The sequence below is a fragment of the Triturus cristatus genome, chromosome 6 (assembly GCF_964204655.1).
Source record: "Triturus cristatus chromosome 6, aTriCri1.1, whole genome shotgun sequence".
NCBI classification, from domain to species: domain Eukaryota; kingdom Metazoa; phylum Chordata; class Amphibia; order Caudata; family Salamandridae; genus Triturus; species Triturus cristatus.
In genome coordinates, this window is record NC_140589.1 from 1,058,059,798 (window position 1) to 1,058,068,315 (window position 8,518).

An 8,518-nucleotide genomic window follows, 5' to 3' on the forward strand; every position below is an offset into this window, starting at 1 on the left:
TCAGCACCATACAATGCACCACTTTTGGCTTTTGCACTGTAGACCTCTATTGCTGGGGCCAGAGACCGAATTTGTGACGATCTGAAGAACCTCAATATGGACTTTGACCTATTACATTGGGTAAGGTAACTTTTGTCTAATTGTTGCTCCAATCCAAGTCAGTCAGTTAAACGTATCCCCAGGTAGTCAAAGCTTTGTATCCCCTCAATTGGTTCAGCTGTGATCATGACCATTCGTGTTTTTCACTTCCCCTTCCCAAAGATCATAAATTTTGTTTACGCAACATTGAGTTTGAAACCCTATTCCTTGCGGAAAAGCAAAAATATATCTACTAAATATTGTTGGCCCATTGGTGTTGTGGAGATGAGGAGGGAATCATCTGCAAAGAGCAGGATCTGCACTTTCTTACCATTATTCTCCAGCTGTATAATAGATTCTGTTTTTCCTTGTACCAAAATCGGCACGTTAGCTATAATTAACAACAACATAAAGGCATGTATCTGGTGGAAGATTAAATCAATGATAAGCCGGTTAACAGAACTATGGGGACCACAAACCTGTGTTCTCTCACATTCTGAAGCTCTAGGATTACCTAGACATTCAGGTATGGCCAATAAGGTGGATGGTTGGTTGGAACAGACTTCCAGAGGGGACTTTAACGGATGACAATGTCATGACTGGGGATCCAAAATGGGTGTGGGCGAGGGATGGGTGGTAGTCCCAGCTCCACATTCATGCATCGCCCTAGGGGCACTTAATTTCACAATTTCATTTTCCAGTATATGCAGATGTTCCACCAAAGGGCAGACACAACACTCAACGATACCTTTGAGTTTATCATATAAGGTATCCTAGCCATCCCCCCTCCACCAATCCCAGGAGGTAACATCTTATCCAACCAGATGATTGATGATAATGCTGTCAGCTGGAGTTTCAGGCAGCACCACTAGTCTCCTTGCCCTTTCTTTTCACAATGGGACTAACATCGCTAATATGAGAACAAATGAGTGCAATTGGGTCACACTGTGACTGTATTAATAGTCCAAAAACTTCATCTGGAGCCTGGTTATAGTCCCCTCCAATAGGGAGAACTGGAATGGGGTCACAATGATCTAGTGATAATCGCTTCTCTGACAAGGCAATATCCTGGGAAATAACTCCCAGTGCCCATGCTAAAAAGGAATCTAGAGTGGTACTTTTTTGCTCACCTTCTGGTTTTGAACTGACGTTCTTCTTCATACATATATATTCGCCACACAAAAATGGCAAAACATGGTGTGACTTCTTAAATATAACCAATCAAGAAATGCAGCATCATCAAGGGGAAAAAACCCTAGAGTTGTAAGCACAACCAACCCTTTCCCACCTGGTTTATCAGCTCCAGGTCTGCCACAACACTCCAGTTGATGAAGACTGCAGGCCACAAAGTATGTGTAGGAAGGTGGAATCTGACTAATGGTTGCCCCCAACTTTTTGCCTGGTATTTGAGTGGTTTTTGACTAGTCTGGCTGGGATCCTGCTATCCAGGACCCCAGCCTATCTGCTTTCTCCCTAAAACTAATGTGAAGTACCCTAGGTACAAACCAATTGGATGCTGAGGATGTCCTGACAGTCCCTTGTAGATGGTACCCTCGGTACCCAGGGCATGGGTCCCTCAGTAGGCCTACCAGGGCTGCAGCACTTATTGTGCCACCCTGGGACAGCCATACAAACTGACACCACCAGACCACTACTGTAGTCTGGGTAAGGTGGTGCTAGCACCCCTTACAGGGATATAGGTACCCTATATCCCACCCCATTACAAAACATATACTCTCATAGGTCACCCCTATAGCAGGCCTTGGTAATCCTACAAGGCAGGGTGCTGAGGTATGTGTGAGGGGGGCCCCCTTCATGAGTAGGGCCTCTCTGCAACCTTCATAAAATCATTGCTGGGTTGTTTGTAGTGTAGCCATACCATATACTCTTAACCGCATTATAAGTCTATCGCGATAGCGTGATAACTTGAGAATGGCTACACAGAACCATATCGTGTTTGGTGTCAAACATGTAGGAATCCTACCCCCAGTCCAGTCATGGGCATGAGGGTACGATTCCCCCCTGCTAGAGGGGCGATATGGGACACCAATTTAAAAGTGCACAAGTAACACAAAATGGCTACTGCCCGCCACCTACACGACCCTGGCTGGCTGTTGCTGGGGAAAACCCCAGCCTCGCCAGCTGGACAATAGGGCTCCTGTGGCAGGGAGGTGCTAGCATCTCCCCAGACAGGATAATGTGGATTGGAACAGGGTGGGTGCACCAAATGTCCTTTCAGAGTTGCACGTAGGCAGCTGCAGAGCCCTCATTCTGCATACAACGCTTGGAACCGGTTCAGGGGCATCCTGCCCCTCGCCCAGGCGGGAAACACACAAAGGGGAGAGGGTGTAGCCACCCTTTCCCGCCTCACCTCTCATTGGTGGACACTACTCTGGACACTCCCCTAATCTTAGGGATAAAGGTGAATAACGTGGCCCCAGAGCCTCAGATTAATCTTGAACTTTACAGTCTTGACCTTCGACTTGCTGCTGCCCAGCTGATGGAAGAAATCTCCCTTGGGATAAAGGAGTTATCCTCCTGCTTGGCAGGCACCTAAAACACTGCAAGTGACCCGGTGGGAACCTCGCTGCTCCTATGGACTTTGACAACTTCCAGCACCCTTGAGGTGGGTTTCCAGCGCATCCCAGAGGCCAGTGAGTGTGCTCAACGAGTTTGGGCACCGTGGACCGCGTGGGTGCTGAGATCCTCAATACCCCAGGACACCAGCCACCTCTTGCATAGCACACGACCCTGACCAGTGGGGAAGTTGTGCTTTGGCCCGTTTATGAGCCAATCACTGTACAGCAATTGTGCCAAAGACCAGTGCCCTAGCCCCCTCCGGTGGCCCGTGGGTGCCCTTTTACGCACTCCAAATTGCCGCCTCCCGCAGTCCCTTGTCTCTCGACTTGTGGGCCCTAGCAGAGGTCTATTTCTCCAATCAAGAGTTCCCCTGGTTGCTCCAGGCCTGCTCTACAGTCTCCTTGAAGGAGACCTCTCCCAGACCTCGTGGGTCTGCACTGTAGCAGATTTGTTCATCCTTTGTGGGTTGCGGTTGCCAAGGCTTAGTAGATCCAATCCGGACACTAACACTGCAACGACCCTCATCCAATGTGGGACAGTTGCCCTCCTGAAGCTGGCCTTCCTTGAAGCCTCCCGGAGCCCGTGGCTGCAGATCCAAGCTACACCACCTTCCACCTGAAGCACCCGACATCGAAGGGCTCTTTGCTTTGAGCCTCCTGGTCACTTTGCTGTGACCTAGACTCTGTCCCCTCTGCTTTCAGGTTCTTTTCTACAATCTTTACATCTTTGATCTTCACGGAATCATCGACGCTTTTGGCTAGCAGAACTTTAGACTATTTTCCCATTGAAAATCAGCCCGCGACCCGACAGCAGAAACGACCTATGCACCCGGCTTCCCTGGGGCAGGTAGCAGTGGTACCTCGGTACTCTCGTGGTAGTGGGCTCCTCAAAAGCTTAAGTCTAAAGTTTTAACTTTGTACTCCTGCTAGAAGTATTTTTAAACAGTTTATTTCCAACCGCGACATTCTCCATAGGCTATAATAGAGATCCCGATAGCAGCTACTTCCACTGCACGCGCCTCCCGTGGGTCCCCTTCCTCATAACCTGGGGTGGATTCTAAAGGGGCCAGCGATCCTAAATGCCCTAGGCATTATCTGTAGAATTGTCGTGGTTTTTATACCACTTTTTTAGTATATGGTTTGGTCCCCCCCTGGGGCCCAATGTTAATAGTGCTATTTATTGTGTCTATCAATGCTTGTTTGAAATTGTAACTTTGCCACAGCTTCATAAAGAGACTGTGGGATTCTGTCTAGAATAAATACATATATTTTATATATATACCTGTGTGGGCTACTCTTTCATTTGGTTATTCAAGAGGTTATTATGGTAAAACAATAAGCTTAACACTCCTTCAAGACTTAGCCTGAAGGCTGCTCTCCACAGCTACCACTAGGAGAGCTTTCTTTAAAGGTTGTCTTAAACCTATCATCAATAAGAGTCGAATTGGACTGGTGCAAGGTGTCCCTATAACTAGGAGACAGCATATGCCAGGCCAACTTCTCACAGTATGCAGCCTCATAATGAAATCAAATTAGGAGTAAAACAAAGCACAAATAGCATAAATTCAGCCTTGAGCCAGGAGGGGTGGCCCAGCCCAGTCTTTTCTGGGCAATGACGGGCGTAGATGGGCCCTCTCTTGGCCCGGTCTTCATCCAGGCCACGTCCGGACATCCTGCACAGCGGGTTGCTTGCTGGAGCGCGCTTCATATTGTTTCTGCGTAACCCTCCTCCACCACCATAAAAATAGGATTCTGGGAAATAAAATCCCTGTGGTAGCTGTGTGTAAACATTACCCCGCACAGCAGGATGCTGCAGTGCTCTTTATGGCGCCTCAGTGTGCCCCTCCTCTACCACCAAGCAAACAGGCACAAGCACAGGCTTCTTGGTGATGTAGTCCCTGTGGTAGGTGCGTGTAAATAACTCCATGTGCAGCGAGATGGTGGAGCACCCTCTTTAACACCTCTACGTGCCCCTCCTTGATGCTACTTTGATGAAAGTATTCAAGATTTGAGGCTCCAGACCATGGGCATATCTTTCTCTGAAATAAACTCTGTAGTCACCAAACCTGCAGGTATTCATGATGCCATGTGTGGGTGCAATGTTGTTGTGGAATACAGTATAATATGTCACTGTGAGTAAACTATATCTTGTAGAACCTATTTTGAACGCAAGTGGAGATCATTCATGCAGGTAGCATCTAAAAATGAGGCTTCTTGTTATTAAGTGTTATGGAAATTTACTTAGTAGAAGTTTGGACAAAGTAATGTGAATATGTGCAATGCTTGATTGCTGCAAATCACATATCTACATGGAGTTGAACCACTTGAACTAGGTGTAAAGTCTGATGTAAATATAAAAAAATCTAAACAGACTAAAATGTTGAGAATACCAGTGCCTCTTCTGATGTAGGACTTTCTTCTTTAACAGCCATATTGACTTCAACACTTCAATACGCACACTAGCCTGTTCTCACATGATTATAAAATAAAATATTTTATGTCCTATTAGAAATTGGGTTTCTGGTTAGAAGAGGTATGCACCCGGTTTAGGCAAGAACCACAATCCTAGTCAGGATAAATCAGAGGCACACTTCAAATTAACCTGTGCTCACCCTCTGGTAGCTTGGCACAGAGCAGACAGGTTTAATATAATAGGCAATGAGTAAGGTATTTATGCAACACTTCCAACAGTAACACAGTGAAAACACCACAAAAAGACTCCACACCAGTTTAGAACAAGAGATTATATTTGTATGAGTAAAACAAGACCAAAAGGACACACATCCAATAAGTAGAAGTCAAGATATACATTTTTAAAGAATAAACTGTTGTTGTTGTGCCTAGAAACAAATTGTGGGGCTATCTGGTTGTGTTTGATGGAGCTCGGGTCGGATACAGGGACCATCCTTGGCTCACTGAACAGTACATTGGATGCGCCAAGGGCGATGCGGGAAGCAAGGGTGATGCGTAATCGTCGATCTCGCAAGGGTGATGCGTCGGTTCTGAGCTGCACACCCTTGAGAATGCATCGAGATTCAAGATATAAAGAACACCGGAGTGAGGCATTGTTGTTGGACCGCTGGGCTGAAGGCGATGTGAGCAGCATGAAGTGATGCGTTTGTGACGAGCTGTGCAAAGTCGGAGATGCGTCAGGAACTGGTGACGATGCACCGCGCAGTCCGCTTTGTGGTGTCCGCGGTCTGTGCAGCAGCAGCGTTGTATCAGCGTTGAAGGCGCTGCAACGGTTCCGATCCATGCACCATCGTCAATGCGTGGATTTTTGACAGTTGCAGCACTTTAAACTCACTTCCAATGGGCCAGGACTGGATTGGCATCACATGGCAGGGCAGGACTCACAATAGACAGAGTACAGGTACTGGTTGCAGGTTGAAGAAAGAAGTCTTTGATATTCCTTAGACTTCAAAAAACAGGAGGCAAGCCAACAATCCCTTGGAGATACTTCGGTTCTGGGATGTAGAGATACAAATCCAGTCCTTCTCACTCCCAGGCAAGAGGGCAGCAGGCCAGCACAGCAAAACAGTTCAGCAAAGTTGCAGTACCTCCAGCAGCACAGCAGTCCTTCATGGTAGAATGTCCTCAGCTCCAGAAGTGTTCTTTGTTACTGGTGTCAGGGGTCCAGAACTTATACCCAGTTGGGCCTTTGAAGTGGGGGGGATTTCAAAGATATGCCTTTGAAGTGCACAAGTCCCTTTCTGTCCTGCCCTAGCTCCAGACTCACTACAGGGGGTGGTATGCAACCCTTTGTGTGGGGACAGAGCACAGCCCTTTCAGGTGTAAGTGTAAACTCCTCCCTCCCATCCTGCCCAGGATGGATCATAATGATGTGGATGGCCCTTCGGTCACACCTAAGCTCCCTTTGTGTGTGGCGATTTAGAGGAAATAAGCACCGCTAGCTGTCTCTCATCCAAGACGTGTATTCAGAGTCAGGCAGGAGGCACCAAATAGAAAATGTCAACTTTCTAAAAGTGCAAAAGAAACAATTGATGGACGGAATGCTGGACAATGCAAACATTCACCCCCAGTCACAAGGATCTGAGTTAAATTCATAATTCTTTTGCTCACCATACCACCCCAGTTTGGACCCAGCCATATGCAAATCAGTCTTGGCCCTGTTTCTAGTGGGAACAGTCCAGCCCGAACTGCCAAGCTAGGTCCTCCCTGGACTGGAACCAAGCATCATGGGACCGCTTGCAGGGCATCACCCTTCATTAGCCAGGCTAGCTTGCATCCAGTGGTGTAGTGAGCACGTGACCCAGGTGTGGTCATACCCTTCCCACTTAGGGCAACATATGCAAAAGAAACAACTGATGGACAGAATGCTGGACAATGCAAACATTCACCCCCAGTCACAAGGATCTGGGTTAAATCCATCATTCTTTTGCTCACGCCACCACCCCAGCTTGGACCCAGCCATATGCAAATCAGTCGTGGCCCTGTTCCTCGTGGGAACAGTCCAGTCCGAACTGCCAAGCCAGGTCCTTCCTGGACCAGAAACAAGCATCCTGGGACCGGTTTCAAGGCATCACCCTTCATCAGCCAGGCTAGCTTGAATCCAGTAGTGTAGTGAGTACGGGACCCACGTCTGGGCATACCCTTCCCACTTAGGGCAATATATAAAAAAGAAACAATTTATGGACGGAATGCTGGACATTGCAAAGATTCACCCCCAGTCACATGGATCGGGGTTAAATCCATCCTTCTTTTGCTCACCTCAATACCCCAGTTTGGACCCGCCATATGCAAATCAGTCTTGACTCTGTTCCTTATGGGAACAGTCCAACCCGCACTGCCAAGCGAGGTCCTCCCTGGACCTGAAACAAGCATCCTGAGACCGGTTTCAGGGCATCACCCTTCATCAGCCAGGCTAGCTTGAATCCAGTGGTGTAGTGAGCATGGGACCCCCTTCTGGGCATACCCTTCCCACTTAGGGCCACATATGCAAAAGAAACAATTGATGGACGGAATGCTGGACAATGCAAACATTCACCCCCACTCACAAGGATCTGGGTTAAATCCATCATTCTTTTGCTCACCACACCACCCCAGTTTGTACCCAGCCATAACGAACATGAACTTTAGCAATGGTTACCAGTGGTAAAGTGCCCAGATTCCTAAAGCCAGCAAAAACGAAGTCAACAAAACAGAAGGTCAGGAGGCAAAAAGTTTGGGGAAACCACGCCAGGAATGCTAGGTCTAACACGCAACTAATGAATAACTGTCTAAACAAAAAAGCAAAAACGTTTAGGGTTATGAGTTCATCTTTCCTCAATATCTTCAACTAAGGGCCTGATTTACATCTTGGGGACAGGTCACTCAGCCACAACGGTGATGGTCATCCCGTCTGCTGAAATATAAGTCCCGTAGGATATAATGGGATTTATATTTCGGCGGATGGGATATCCGTCACCGTTGTGCCTGAGTAACCTGTCCGCGATGATCTAAATCAGGCCCCAAGTCTTTATAATGCATGTTTCCGCATGAAATTGTGTTCCATGTATTTATTTATTCACAAGCCACTCCTCTATGAACTTGTGGGATATCACCAATCCTGCTGTCCACTCGTCACCCTGAAATATATGATCTTCTTTGAAAGAATCTATTGTCATAGCACAAGGCTGCACAGCTGCCCATGGATGTTTCATTGAGTTGAAGACAAATATTTACCCACTAACTAAGGAGAAGAAGCTGTGAAAGCAGGGTGGTTTCCACTGCACCATTCGATTCTACTAGGGTGTCACAGTGGCTTCAGATGCCTAATTGGGTCTGCAATGAGATAGCGTCCCTCTGCCCTGTGATCAAGATTGAACAAAAATGTCTGATCATTCCAAAATGCCAATGAA